The following is a 14,901-nucleotide window of genomic DNA, read 5'->3' on the forward strand; positions in this document are numbered from 1 at the left end:
CTCAGAAGATCTTGTCTGGATTGAGCTCCAGTTGTCCACTGAAGAGCTCAAAATTGGCATATTATCAGTGAATGTTCTCTTGGTTCATCTGTCCCACTCTCTTGTCCCTCCTTACTATTCTCTCTTCTCACTTCCTCAATAAACTACTGCACAAAAAGCCCTGTTCCAGTTTCTGCTTTTGGGAGTTGGTGGAGATGAGGTATGAAAACATCAGGCTAATACCAAAGTACAAGAAGAGAAAATGGAAAACTGAAAAAAATTGGTGCAAATAAAATAAAAGGGTTGTTAGAAAACAAAACTACGGTAAATTAAATTTATTTGTCTTTTATTTGCAATTCTAGCATCAGGCCACATTTCATTCTGTAAAAAATATTTTTTATTCATGATTCTAGAATTGGGCAACGTTGTCACTCTATAAGATAGAAAAGGTGTTCTGTTGGACAGGAGAGAATAGTTGGTTTTTATAAGGTGAAACTTGGGAACAGAACAATAATGAAAAGCAGTGTGGTTAACTTCAGATTTCTGCGGGTCACTTTTTTTGTAAGGGTCAAAGCAAAAGAAATATTCTCAGTATGTTGATCGAATAGACCGGGTTCTTTCCTTGGCTGCAGTGGATACACTGCAGGAAAAGCTGATGTGATTTTAGGATTGACTAGCTTCCTTAAAGTTCCGCTTTGATTATATGGCATTTGGTACGAATGACTTCCTTTTAGTTTGGTCTGATCTGCTGGGGCTTAGTACAGTAATCCAAAACAATAGCCTCCCATAATGTTTGTTTACCAAAGTGCCTTCCTTACTTTAAACTTTCAAAAGAGGACTGAAGAAAGTTTATGATAATAGAATCGTAGTAATAGACTAAAAGGCATTAACACAGTAACAAAAGCAAAGCCGCATTGCAAATGAGAAGATGTTTGCATCAAGTTCTCCAGTTGGAACAGAATTCTAGAAACTGAGTGAAACCTTTATATCTGAATTTCCTAGCACCAGTGCAAAATGTGGGTCATATAACTTTCAATGTATAGCAGTCGAGAGCAAACTGATTAATCAGTCAAAGTAAATGCTTTCTGGATGCTGCACTCCAGGAGAAATTTTATCAGCATGATTTTAATACATGGGATGTTGAATAATGTAATAAATAGTGTATTTGGTAGTAGAGCTGTAAATATTCAGAGACATCCCATGAGGGCTTCTTCGTGTATTAACTCTTCATCAGTTCTGAAAATGTAAGTTCTAAAATGCTTACTTTTAAAAGTAAAAGTCACTTTTCCAAAAAAGCAGTTCTTAGTTATGTAAAATATCCTCAAATGTGTTCAAATATCGACTGATTAGAGCACAAAAGAAGTGACTATTACTGGGAAACAAGTCAGAGATCAACACTTAACTAAACTAAGGTGGAACCAGAATATGATCCTAATGATGGTAACTTTTGAACACAACTGCATGTTGATGAACTTTGAGTAAGATACAATAGTTCCATGCTGCACCCTCACGTAACTAAATAAATTACCATATTAAACAACTTTTCTTAATCATGCAAGTATGACAAATGTACTGCAGATGTCTCCACTCCCTCCTGTATGTATGGCAGACATTTATTCCTATTTTCATTCTTTCCTCCTGATCTTGGAAGCAGCGTCTGAGCTTCTTAAAACAGTGCTCGGCACTGAAAACAGTAGATATCACAGATGAATTGAATACTGGTGATTGTTACTGTATATTTTAACCAACTGGATTAAAACACATGCCTCCCAAAAATGATTTTTGGGTTTTGTTTTCTTTTTTGCAGGGCTGAGGATTGAACCCAGGGCCTGGTGCATGCTACCCAAGCACTCTACCACTGAGATACATCTCCAGCCCCCAAAAATGATTTTTGATTGAGAATAATAAATAACTCTTCTCAGTCACATTATATGGACCATGGATCTCAAAGTTTCTTCAAACTACTCCTGGTGTTGAAGGTAGAATAAGTTCACTGTGCTCAGCATTGAAAACATAATATGTGAAAATGGAATGAGATTTCTAACATGACTAAGATACCTAAAAATCACAAAGAACTAAGTGTCTTTTTAATTGCTTTTTAAAAAAGTTTCCATGTCTGGGACTATGGGACAAATGAGGAGTAAAGGAATATTCTTTCCCTCCTTCCCCCACAAAAGATGAATTATTTTGCCAGAAAGATAAGATTCACAACAATAAATTTAAGTGTCCCATCATTCTGAAGACTATTTGGTACCACAGGTGTGTGACACTATTCCTGGCTTCCTTTTTCATATACTCTCAATCCTCTACCCTCTCAACTACAGGAGAGTATGATAGAATTCTTGTAAATGTGATCAGTAAAAGAAAAACTCCATCCACAATTTTAACGAAAGTAACAGAAAGAAACCTTTCTTACATCAGCACACTGTTTTTCATCTTATAATATTGTGGTAGGTCCTCTTCCATGAAATTGAAATCTCATATATTATCTGTTTACCATCCTTAATACTAGAAATACAATGAGCTGCTCCTGCTCAAAGAAGCAGTTTTGATTGTTGTCCTGGGTGAGCTGTAGAAAGGCATAATATTACAGTATAGAGTTTAAATGAAATCCTCTCCATCTTTAATGTGAATAAATTAATAAAACATTTACAAAGTGTATAATTAATAAGTAGATGATTTCAGTTTAAAAATAAATGTGTGAAGTCAAGCACTGGTGACTCATGTCTGTAATCCTAGCTACTCAGGAGGCAGAGATCAGGAAGATCGCAGTTCAAAGCCAGTTGGGCAAATAGTTCAAGAGATCCTATCTAGAAAAAACCCTTCACAAAAAAGGGCTGACAGAGTGGCTCAAGGTGAAGGCTCTGAGTTGAAGCCCCAGTACTGCAAAAAAGAAAAATAGAACTTCTTTAGAAAAAGTAATTTTAAAACAAACTGTTGATGTATTAAGTTTCTAATGCTACATATCTTTTCAGATTCATAGATGTTCATTATCTACATAGGTTGAAAAATGTAACTAAGTAGTAAAACCAACTGCATTCTAGGTCAATGGAGGCCATATTAAGGGAAATAATTAGTACTCAAGTAGTTAATAATTAAGCTTGATCACTGTCTAAAGAGGTCTCTTTTCATGAATAGTGTATGAAAATAGTGTCATTGTTCCAGTAGTCCTTATGTACTAGTCTTGTGATGGCAATATATTTTATGCCTAACTTTCTTTCTAGTCATGGATAATTTTCAGGGAGATTAATTTTAGGTTACTGAGTTTTGTTGATAAAAAAGGAAATAAATGTCACAGCATAAAGAGAATGTCAGTTATTTCCTCCTTAAAAGAGAATGGCATCCATTTGTGTAGAAAAGTATAATTCAGTGTGAATTATTTAGTACTTACAGTCCTATGCTGTTAGCATTAGAAGGAACCTTGGGGATTTCCTAGTTCAAAGGTTTTCAAAAGACATTCTTTGGAGTCCTGGGGCTCCTCAGATGTGCTAGGTACCACTCAGCTCTTCACTTCTACTTCAGCTAGATCAGTTATTTTATTTACTGTTTCATGTAATGTATGGCTTATAAGATTTAATTGAAAAAAGAAATTTTCTATTAAAAAAAGTAACTGTGCCATTATATTTTTCCAATAATAAATTGTAGGATCTCATGATGTAATGAGATTTCACTTCTTGGGTAATAGAGGTAGATGCCAAAGTCCTTTCTGCTCAACAGTGATGTTTTTCTCCACAGAATTAATTGAAATGGCTCCTGTTCAAAATTGTTTGTAGTTTTTTTTTTTTCTTTTATTATTCATATGTGCAAACAAGGCTTGGGTCATTTCTCCCCCCTGCCCCCACCCCCTCCCTTACCACCCACTCCACTCCCTCCCTCTCCCCCCCCTCAATACCCAGCAGAAACTATTTTGCCCTTATTTCTAATTTTGTTGTAGAGAGAGTATAAGCAATAATAGGAAGGAACAAGGGTTTTTGCTGGTTGAGATAAGGATAGCTATACAGGGAGTTGACTCACATTGATTTCCTGTGCGTGGGTGTTACCTTCTAGGTTAATTCTTTTTGATCTCACCTTTTCTCTAGTTCCTGTTCCCCTTTTCCTACTGGCCTCAGTTGCTTTAAGGTATCTGCTTTAGTTTCTCTGCGTTAAGGGCAACAAATGCTAGCTAGTTTTTTAGGTGTCTTACCTATCCTCACCCCTCCCTTGTGTGCTCTCGCTTTTATCATGTGCTCATAGTCCAGTCCCCTTGTTGTGTTTGCCCTTGATCTAATGTCCACATATGAGGGAGAACATACGATTTTTGGTCTTTTGGGCCAGGCTAACCTCACTCAGAATGATGTTCTCCAATTCCATCCATTTACCAGCGAATGATAACATTTCGTTCTTCTTCATGGCTGCATAAAATTCCATTGTGTATAGATACCACATTTTCTTAATCCATTCGTCAGTGTTGGGGCATCTTGGCTGTTTCCATAACTTGGCTATTGTGAATAGTGCCTCAATAAACATGGATGTGCAGGTGCCTCTGGAGTAACAGTCTTTTGGGTATATCCCCAAGAGTGGTATTGCTGGATCAAATGGTAGATCGATGTCCAGCTTTTTAAGTAGCCTCCAAATTTTTTTCCAGAGTGGTTGTACTAGTCTACATTCCCACCAACAGTGTAAGAGGGTTCCTTTTTCCCTGCATCCTCACCAACACCTGTTGTTGGTGGTGTTGCTGATGATGGCTATTCTAACAGGGGTGAGGTGGAATCTTAGTGTGGTTTTAATTTGCATTTCCTTTATTGCTAGAGATGGTGAGCATTTTTTCATGTGTTTTCTGGCCATTTGAATTTCTTCTTTTGAGAAAGTTCTGTTTAGTGCACGTGCCCATTTCTTTATTGGTTCATTAGTTTTGGGAGAATTTAGTTTTTTAAGTTCCCTATATATTCTGGTTATCAGTCCTTTGTCTGATGTATAGCTGGCAAATATTTTCTCCCACTCTGTGGGTGTTCTCTTCAGTTTAGAGACCATTTCTTTTGATGAACAGAAGCTTTTTAGTTTTATGAGGTCCCATTTATCTATGCTATCTCTTAGTTGCTGTGCTGCTGGGGTTTCATTGAGAAAGTTCTTACCTATACCTACTAACTCCAGAGTATTTCCTACTCTTTCTTGTATCAACTTAAGAGTTTGGGGTCTGATATTAAGATCCTTGATCCATTTTGAGTTAATCTTGGTATAGGGTGATATACATGGATCTAGTTTCAGTTTTTTGCAGACTGCTAACCAGTTTTCCCAGCAGTTTTTGTTGAAGAGGCTGCTATTTCTCCATCGTATATTTTTAGCTCCTTTGTCAAAGATAAGTTGCTCATAGTTGTGTGGCTTCATATCTGGGTCCTCTATTCTGTTCCACTGGTCTTCATGTCTGTTTTTGTGCCAGTACCATGCTGTTTTTATTGTTATTGCTTTGTAATATAGTTTGAAGTCAGGTATTGTGATACCACCTGCATTGTTCTTTTGACTGAGTATTGCCTTGGCTATTCGTGGCCTCTTGTGTTTCCATATAAATTTAACAGTAGATTTTTCAATCTCTTTAATGAATGTCATTGGAATTTTGATGGGAATTGCATTAAACATGTAGATTACTTTGGGGAGTATCGACATTTTTACTATGTTGATTCTACCAATCCATGAGCATGGGAGATCTCTCCACTTTCTATAGTCTTCCTCAATCTCTTTCTTCAGAAGTGTATAGTTTTCCTTGTAGAGGTCTTTCACATCTTTTGTTAGGTTTACACCTAGGTATTTGATTTTTTTTGAGGCTATTGTAAATGGAATTGTTTTCATACATTCTTTTTCCATTTGCTCATTATTAGTGTATAGAAATGCTAATGATTTTTCTATGTTGATTTTATATCCTGCTACCTTGCTATAGCTATTGATGATGTTTAGAAGCTTCTGAGTAGAGTTTTTTGGGTCTTTAAGGTATAGGATCATGTTGTCTGCAAATAGGGATATTTTGACAGTTTCTTTACCTATCTGTATTCCTTTTATTCCTTCTTCTTGCCTAATTGCTCTGGCTAGGAATTCCAGTACAATGTTGAATAGGAGTGGAGATAGTGGGCATCCTTGTCTGGTTCCTGATTTTAGAGGGAACGGTTTTAATTTTTCTCCGTTAAGTATAATGCTGGCTGTAGGTTTGTCATATATAGCTTTTATAATGTTGAGGAACTTTCCTTCTATTCTTAGTTTTCTTAGAGCTTTTATCATGAAATGATGTTGGATCTTATCAAAGGCTTTTTCTGCATCTATTGAGATGATCAAGTGGTTTTTGTCTTTGCTTCTGTTAATGTGGTTTATTACGTTTATTGATTTTCGTATGTTGAACCACCCCTGCATCCCTGGGATGAAGCCTACTTGGTCGTGGTGAATAATCTTTTTGATGTGTTGCTGAATTCGGTTTGCCATTATTTTGTTGAGGATTTTTGCATCAATGTTCATTAAGGAGATTGGCCTATAGTTCTTCTTTTTGGAAGTGTCTTTGCCTGGTTTTGGGATAAGTGTAATACTGGCTTCATAAAATGTGTTTGGCAGTTTTCCTTCCCTTTCTATTTCGTGAAACAGTTTAAGGAGGGTTGGTATCAGTTCTTCTTTAAAGGTCTGATAGAATTCAGCAGAGAATCCATTAGGTCCTGGACTTTTCTTTTTGGGGAGACTCTTGATTGCTGCTTCAATTTCATTTTGTGTTATAGGTCTATTCAGGTGATTAATTTCCTCTTGGTTCAGTTTTGGATGATCATATATATCTAGAAATCTGTCCATTTCTTTTAGATTTTCAAATTTAATTTGAATATAGGTTCTCAAAGTAGTCTCTGATGATTTCCTGGACTTCCATGGTGTTTGTTGTTATCTCCCCTTTTGCATTCCTAATTCTACTAATTTGGGTTTTTTTCTCTCCTCATTTTAGTCAGGTTTGCCAGGGGTCTATCGATCTTGTTTATTTTTTCAAAGAACCAACTTTTTGTTTCATTAATTCTTTGTATTTATTTTTTGGTTTCTATTTCGTTGATTTCAGCTCTTATTTTTATTATTTCTCTCCTTCTATTTGTTTTGGGATTTACTTGTTCTTGTTTTTCTAGGAGTTTGAGATGTATCATTAGGTCATTGATTTGGGATCTTTCAATCTTTTTAATATATGCACTCATGGCTATAAACTTTCCTCTCAAGACTGCCTTAGCTGTGTCCCATAGGTTCCGGTAGGTTGTGTTTTCATTTTCATTGATTTCCAGGAACTTTTTAATTTCCTCTTTTATTGCATCGATGATCCACTCTTCATTAAGTAATGAGTTATTTAGTTTCCAGCTGTTTGCATGTTTTTTGTCTTTACTTTTGTTGTTGAGTTCTACTTTTACTGCATTGTGGTCAGATAGTATGCACGGTATTATTTCTATTTTCTTATATTTGCTGAGGCTTGCTTTGTGCCCTAGGATATGATCTATTTTGGAGAAGGTTCCATGGGCTGCTGAGAAGAATGTATATTGTGTAGAGGTTGGATGAAATGTTCTGTAGACATCTACTAGGTCCACTTGATCTATTGCATATTTTAGATCTTGGATTTCTTTATTGAGTTTTTGTTTGGATGACCTATCTATTGATGATAATGGAGTGTTAAAGTCTCCCACAACCACTGTGTTGGCGTTTATATATGATTTTAGGTCTTTCAGGGTGTGTTTGATGAAATTGGGTGCGTTGACATTGGGTGCGTACAGATTGATGATTATTATTTCCTTTTGGTCTAGTTCCCCTTTTATTAGTATGGAATGTCCTTCTTTATCTCGTTTGATCAATGTAGGTTTGAAGTCTACTTTGTCAGAGATAAGTATTGCTACTCCTGCTTGTTTTTGGGGGCCATTGGCTTGGTAAATCTTCTTCCAGCCTTTCATCCTAAGCATATGCTTTTTTCTGTCGGTGAGATGAGTCTCCTGTAAGCAACAAATTGTTGGATCTTCTTTTTTAATCCATTTTGTCAAACGGTGTCTTTTGATGGGTGAATTAAGTCCATTAACATTAAGCGTTAGTACTGATAGGTATGTAGTGATTCCTGCCATTTAGTTTTCTTAGTTGTTTGAGGTTTGATTGTATGTACCTAACTTGATGTTACTCTCTACTGTCTTGCTTTTTCTTATCCTGTGGTTTGGTGCTGCCTGCCTTTTCATGGTTAAGTTGGGTGTCACTTTCTGTGTGCAGGATCCCTTGCAGAATATTTTGTAATGGTGGCTTTGTGGTCACATATTGTTTTAGTTTCTGCTTATCATGGAAGACTTTTATTGCTTCATCTATTTTGAATGATAGCTTTGCTGGGTAGAGTATCCTGGGGTTGAAGTTATTTTCATTCAGTGCCCAGAAGATTTCACCCCACTCTCTTCTTGCTTTTAATGTTTCTGTTGAGAAGTCTGCTGTGATTTTGATGGGTTTACCTTTGTATGTTACTTGTTTTTTCTCTCTTACAGCCTTCAATATTCTTTCCTTAGTTTCTGAACTTGTTGTTTTAATGATGATATGTCGTGGGGTAGTTCTATTTTGATCTGGTCTGTTTGGTGTCCTGGAGGCCTCTTGCATCTGTATGGGAATATCTTTCTCTAGATTTGGGAAATTTTCCGTTATTATTTTGTTGAATATATTACGCATTCCCTTCACTTGCACCTCTTCTCCTTCTTCGATGCCCCTGATTCTCAAGTTTGGTCTTTTGATGGAGTTGGTGAGTTCTTGCATTTTCTTTTCAAGGTCTTGAGTTGTTTAATTAATAGTTCTTCGGTTTTTCCTTTAATTACCATTTCATGTTCAAGTTCTGAGATTCTGTCTTCTGTTTGTTCTATTCTGCTGGATTGGCCTTCCATTTTGTTTTGCAGTTCTGTTTCGTTCTTTTTTCTGAGGTTTTCCATATCCTGGCAGTTTTCTTCTTTATTGTTGTCTATTTTTGTCCTGAGTTCATTTATCTGTTTATTATTCGTGTTCTCTGTTTTACTTTGGTGTTTATACAGTGCTTCTATGGTTTCCTTTATTTCTTCTTTTGCTTTTTCAAATTCTCTATTTTTGATGTCTTGGAATTTCTTGAGTGTCTCCTGTACATTTTGGTTGACCCTATCCAGTATCATCTCTATAAAATCCTCATTGAGTACCTGTAGTATGTCTTCTTTTAAATTATTCTTGTGGGCTTCATTGGGTCCTTTGGCATAGTTTATCTTCATTTTGTTGGAGTCTGGATCTGAGTTTCTGTTCTCTTCATTCTCCTCTGGTTCCTGTACTAATTTTTTGCTGTGGGGAAACTGGTTTCCCTGTTTTTTCTGTCTTCCTGTCATTGTCCTTGGTTTGTTACTGTCCCTGTACTGTGTGTAATTAAGTATTTTCTAGCTTGTAATAATAACAATGGTAATATTTAGAATGGAAGAGTGAGCTGAGATGGAAAGCAAGAATTTAAAGAAAGGGGGAAAACAAATATACAGACAAGAGGGAGAAAGCAGAACAAGGTATCAGACAAGAGAGTTTCAAAGGTATAAACAGGGAGTGTTAGTGTACTAATTGACAGTGAGCTGAACAGACAGTAGAGAGACAGAGAGAGGATTGAAAATCAAAGATTAAAAAAAAATTAAGTAAATGAAAGAAATATCTATATATAAAATGGAATTAAAATAAAATGGAAAATAGAAAATTAAAAAAAAAGAAACCAAAAAACCTCTAAGTTTATATGCAATGCAGTTTCAGTCTTAATAATTTGGGTGTCCGTCTCAATCTCCAGTCCTGGAGTTGGTGCCTCAGATGTTGTTCTGTAGTTGTCTCATCAAAGGGGATGCATAAAGTAGAACAAAACTACACACTCACACACTCACACACACACACCCACACAAAAATAAAAAACAAAAAACAAAAAACAAATAAAAAAAATCCCCACCAAGTGTCCCCAGTTCAAATGCAATACAGTTTCAGTAAGTTTTTCGGCTTGCAGGTGTAATTCGGTTGTTCTCTCATCAAAGGTAAGGAGAAAAAGAAAAAAAAGCATCTGCAGACAGTTCTGAGAGTGGTATCTGCAACTGTGGCTTGCCTGCCTGCTGCTCTCAGCCTGTAGCTGGCGGCGTTATTTATGCAGGTCTCTGGGGTGAGCTAGCACTCACCTGGTCCCACAGGCTTTGTTTGCTCAGAGTTCTCCTGTGCGGGAGCCTCTGCTACAGGCTTTCCCCTTTCCAAGCACTGGGAAAGGTGACACTGCCCCCGCGTTGTCAGGCCTGCGTGTTTATTTACAGTTCATGTGGGAGGTGGGTCTTCCCCCCTCTCCTCTGAAGTTTTCCTCCCACTGCCACTTTCAGGAGCTTTCCTGCTCCTGCTTACTGGACGGTGCTGCTGCTCCTGCAGGCCACCATGTTTGTTTACAGTTCACGTGGGAAGTGAGTCTTCCCTCCTCTCACAAGCTTCCCCACTCCTGGTTGCTGGGCGTTCGCCCTGCTCCTGCCAGAGGCTCTCCGGCCTGCCTGGCTTGTTTATTTATAGTCCCGGGAAGGATTCCCTTCCCCCAATCTTCAGCGCTCAGGGCGCCCCACCCTCTTTCCAGCGTGTCTTAACTGGTCTTATTGCTTACTACTCAGTTTCTCTTTTTTTCCTGGGTGGAGGTCAGTCTGTCCAGGGCGCTATGCTGCTCTGGCCCAGGCTTGTCTGTGGGGCTACCGCGGTACCACAAAGCTCACCTGGTCCGCGTCTTCCCAAGCCGTATGGGCACCGGCCACTGGCGGCCCCGGGGGCCTCCTCGTTTCTCCGTAACGTGAAGTGGAGATTCTCTGCGGGCTGGAGATGTGGAGGGGTCAATGTTGTGCCTTTTCTCGGTGATTATGTCTGCAAAGTGTGTCTTCAGCGTCTCCAAGATTTCACTATAGGAGGGTCGCTTTTTGCTTCCTACCTCTAGCCGCCATCTTGGAATCTCCTGTTTGTAGTTTTTAAGTTTTAAAGCACCATTGAAGAAACAGAAATGTATGAAATATCCAAGGTTAGGTCTAATTTTTAATGTATGAATATAATATTGTTTCAAAGGGCAGAAGTAGTTGACTATTTTGTGGCATTAAATTTGTCAAGCAATTTGAAAACACTGGCATGAGAAGGAAAGAAAGGAATGAAGGAAAGAAACAAAAAGGAAGAGAGATAAAGGGAGAGATGGAGAGTTGAAGGAGGGAAGGAAGGAAGGAGGAAGGAAGGAGGGAGTGAAGGAGGATGGAAAAAAGGGAGAAGAAAGAAAAGAGAGAAAGAAAAGGAAAACAAAAGCAAGAGCTATTTGTTTTGATAAGTGTGGCTACATTTGGACCTTATTGACCCAAATCCTTGTTTTGTTTTGCTTATATTTTGAGGCAGGATCTTCTACATAGCTAGGGCTGGCCTTGAACTTGTTATTTAGCCTAGGCTGGCCTTAAGCTTGTAATCTTTCCACCTCAGCCTCCCAAGTGTTGGTATTATACCTGGTCCTAAATCTATTTTTACAATGAGCCATTAAAATATTAGATATTACCTAATACCATATAGAAAGTAAACATTTGATAATAACTGCTTTAAAATAGGTTGTGATTCTTTGGCTTTTCAATTCTATGCATACTCTTCTAAGTGAAAGGCATTTAACTTGTTTTAAAAGAAAATATTTGGAAAGCTGATATAAACTTGAAGAAAAGTCTTGTGTTGGGCATTTACAATTGAGAGGATTTATCTAAAGCAAAAGTAAAAACTGTATTACCTTGAAATTAAAAATTATACAATGATTTCAGGGGTTGATGCTATATATTTATGATTTGAGACTTCCAGGGTTTTTTTTGGGGGGGGGTATGAGAGAGTTGTGAAATTCACTCTGAAATATCAAATAGCCTAGTTTGAGCTTATAATATTCCTTTCATTTTACATTGATGTTATTTCTTTACTTATTTGTTTCTCATCCAAGGGTACAAGTTCCTTATCACAGAGATCTTATTCCTTACTTATCTATTTTTTATGCTTGGTGACTCTCATAGACATGCTGTGGATCCACTATTAATATTTATTTAGGGAATGGAACGTGCATGAGTGAGTATGAGGGGCTCTACACACTGAGATTCTGGGTTACTTGTACTTTTTATTGTCTTTTTAAGAGCGCATACTATTTAATGCTGTTCTCATTTCAAAGTATATGGTGGCAAAAATAGAATTATATGTCCAGATTTCCTCACAATTCTCTATACTACTATAGTGACTTACAAACACTATTGAAAAACCAAGTGCACATGTATTGTAACTCATCTCTAGCATCACAGAGAGAATTCTAGCCCAAACAAATATGTATTGATGATTTCCCTTGCACATCTTCACTTTCAATTATAAAACACAATACACAGATACAAGTACACAACTGTTTATGTTCATATACAAGGATGAGACCAATGATGGGCTATTCCGTTTTAGGAAATAAAAATAAATATTATTTTATACACAGCATGTGCCAAACTATGTAAATATTAAAAATACTGCTCACTCTTTGCAACATTCTTGTGAAATAGTTTCCACCACTATTACTCTTATACAATGAAGGAAACAGGCTTAGAGAGGTTGTCATTGTATATAGCGCTTACATTGAAATGTTTCGTTTCAAACCCAGGCATATCTGATACTGTAAACTAGACTTGTTCCTTTTTATGTAATATATTGCATGTATCAAAGGACCTCATCCAGAGCATCAAAGAAAGAAGGGGAAATACCCCACTTCAAAAGAGAGCTACAAGTCCAAATCCTTTCCTTTTTGTTTTCTTTTAACTACTGGATTTTGATGCTTTTGTACCATCATAGAAAAGAATATTCGTAAGTATTTTAAAAGTCTCTAATTGGCAGACTCCATTTTAACCAAAGCCAGGATAAATGGGTGGTCTTCTTTCCACATATGGAATTCTCATCTTTTTAATAGATAGCTCAGTTTAGGTTCTTTTGAAATACAGTCATCTCCTCTGTTAATTTACAAATTTAAAAGATCAGTGAAGCATGCGAGTGAAATGAATAAAAATACAAGAACATATGCCGAGGGTGCTGAAAGAGGCAGACAATACAGTATTTCTCAGCATGAGGTCTGCTCTGTCACATTACTACTTGGGACATCTGTGCCTGCACTAAGCTGTCTAAGAGAAAGGCTTCCAGCCAAAGCATCATGCAGACCTTGTCTTCTACACATAGTTGTAGTGATTCTGCTATTTGGAAGCAACTGCCTGCAAATGCAGTTTGCTCACTGATGCTGCCCCAGAATTATGCTCTGTCTTCATCTAATAGCACCTTTACAGTCTCTCCACAGCAGGGGCTCTGCATGGTTCTTTTAATCTTCTCACCCTCTGTGGGAAATAAGGAACTACGATTTTTCTTCCCCTCACAAATTAAATTGTATTACTAGGTAGCAATGGGGCAGTGCCAGCTGAATAAAATTGATAGCAAATGCAGACAGAAGAATTCCAATATCCTCAGCTGTCTTCAAGAAAGAGAGACTTTTATTTCAAAAGCAATAACTCAGTGAGGCATGAGTGCCAGCACCATGCAAGCACCCTAGTGTTGCTCATTGCTAAAGCCAGGAATGGCATGGAACAGATACCATCTTCTAACAGCCAACTTAACTTAGGTAGCTCCATCAGCAGCCAATCTATGCTACACTGTCTCCTTGCAAATCTATTTTTTTATATTACATTTTTGCCTTAATAAATAGCAGCCTTAAAACATTGTGTTACATTCACTTATTTAAATATTTCTAAGCACAACCAGTAGAGTTGGTTTTCAGATTACTAAATTCAAGCTCGTGAGGAAGGTTTATTAATGTCATACAAATGAGGCATGTTGTGAAAAACGTTTTCAAATTGTGAAAATCCTGCTGCTTGCTTCTGACAAGATGTAATAAAAGTTTGAAAAATATCTTCAGGATTATGAACGCAGTCTTCTGTTGGTGCCATGGCATTTATGTTGCTTATAGTTCTCTCAAGTGCCCGTAACTAGTATCATCACCACTGCCTTAAACCAATTATAGATACTAATATAGCTTCACTTTGTCCAAAGTACATTCCTTGGAACACTAATACTGCTTAAAACGGTACTTACTATGGGAACAGTCTATCAGTAAATGTTTCTGTGAATTAGAGGGAGCAAGATATGTTCTACTGAATTTTTCAAAATTACTTTATTAGGGATTTTTTCCAAAATATCTTGAGAGACACATACCCTGTTAGAATGCCCATTTGAGGAAAGAGTGTGAGAACAAATTGCAGCATAGATTGTCAGCATGCAAATGTTCATGGTGGACTTGCCGATGAGAGAAGAAGCAACTCTTCCCTACTTGAGTATTACTTTCCTCCTCAGATTAAGACCCTGTGTGTTGATTTCCACCATAGTTTCATTATATCATAATCAGTTACAGCGAAAACAGCACAGACTGGGTCAATAATATCTACTCTTGTTTTCCTTAGTGTAAGGCACACAACAGCTACTCAGTAGGTAAATGCTTGTTCAATAAATGAATGGGTATGAAAGAGCCTGCTTGTGCCTCTTTATGAGTGTGCTTACCTATGATATCACATTGCCTGTTTTTCAAAAAGTAATGAGGCGGTATTAGAACAGATGTTTCTAAGCCACCACAGTGGCTCTGCTTTCCTGTCTGTAACTTGTAAATAATGAAATCACATGTGCATTTCAAAATGTCAGTCTCTGTTGCTGGCTGTGTTGTTGCCTTAGCAACATAGACTATGACATTATAAGCTATGGTCTCTACCATGGCTGCTGTTTGAGAGTTATCCTGCAGAGTTTCACAATGAGATATTATTATTATGGATCTTTAACCACCCCTGATCTGAACTTTGATGTGTGTGTGTGTGCCTGTGAGAATCAAGTTTGCCTTATGTTAATTCCCTTCATTATTCAAGCCTA

At 37.3% G+C, this 14,901-nt stretch overlaps 1 long non-coding RNA gene across 1 annotated transcript in view; it reads left to right on the top strand.

Annotated features, from left to right (window-relative positions):
* LOC141421363 (uncharacterized) overlaps positions 1-14,901 on the top strand; it is a 71,175-nt gene that overhangs the window by 15,127 nt on the left and 41,147 nt on the right. Inside the window, exon 4 of the long non-coding RNA XR_012445953.1 lies at positions 1,787-1,958. This is a non-coding gene — a long non-coding RNA (uncharacterized lncRNA). The remainder of the gene's footprint in view (positions 1-1,786; positions 1,959-14,901) is intronic.

Source organism: Castor canadensis, chromosome 3 (genome assembly GCF_047511655.1).
Source record: "Castor canadensis chromosome 3, mCasCan1.hap1v2, whole genome shotgun sequence".
Taxonomy (NCBI): Eukaryota; Metazoa; Chordata; class Mammalia; order Rodentia; family Castoridae; genus Castor; species Castor canadensis.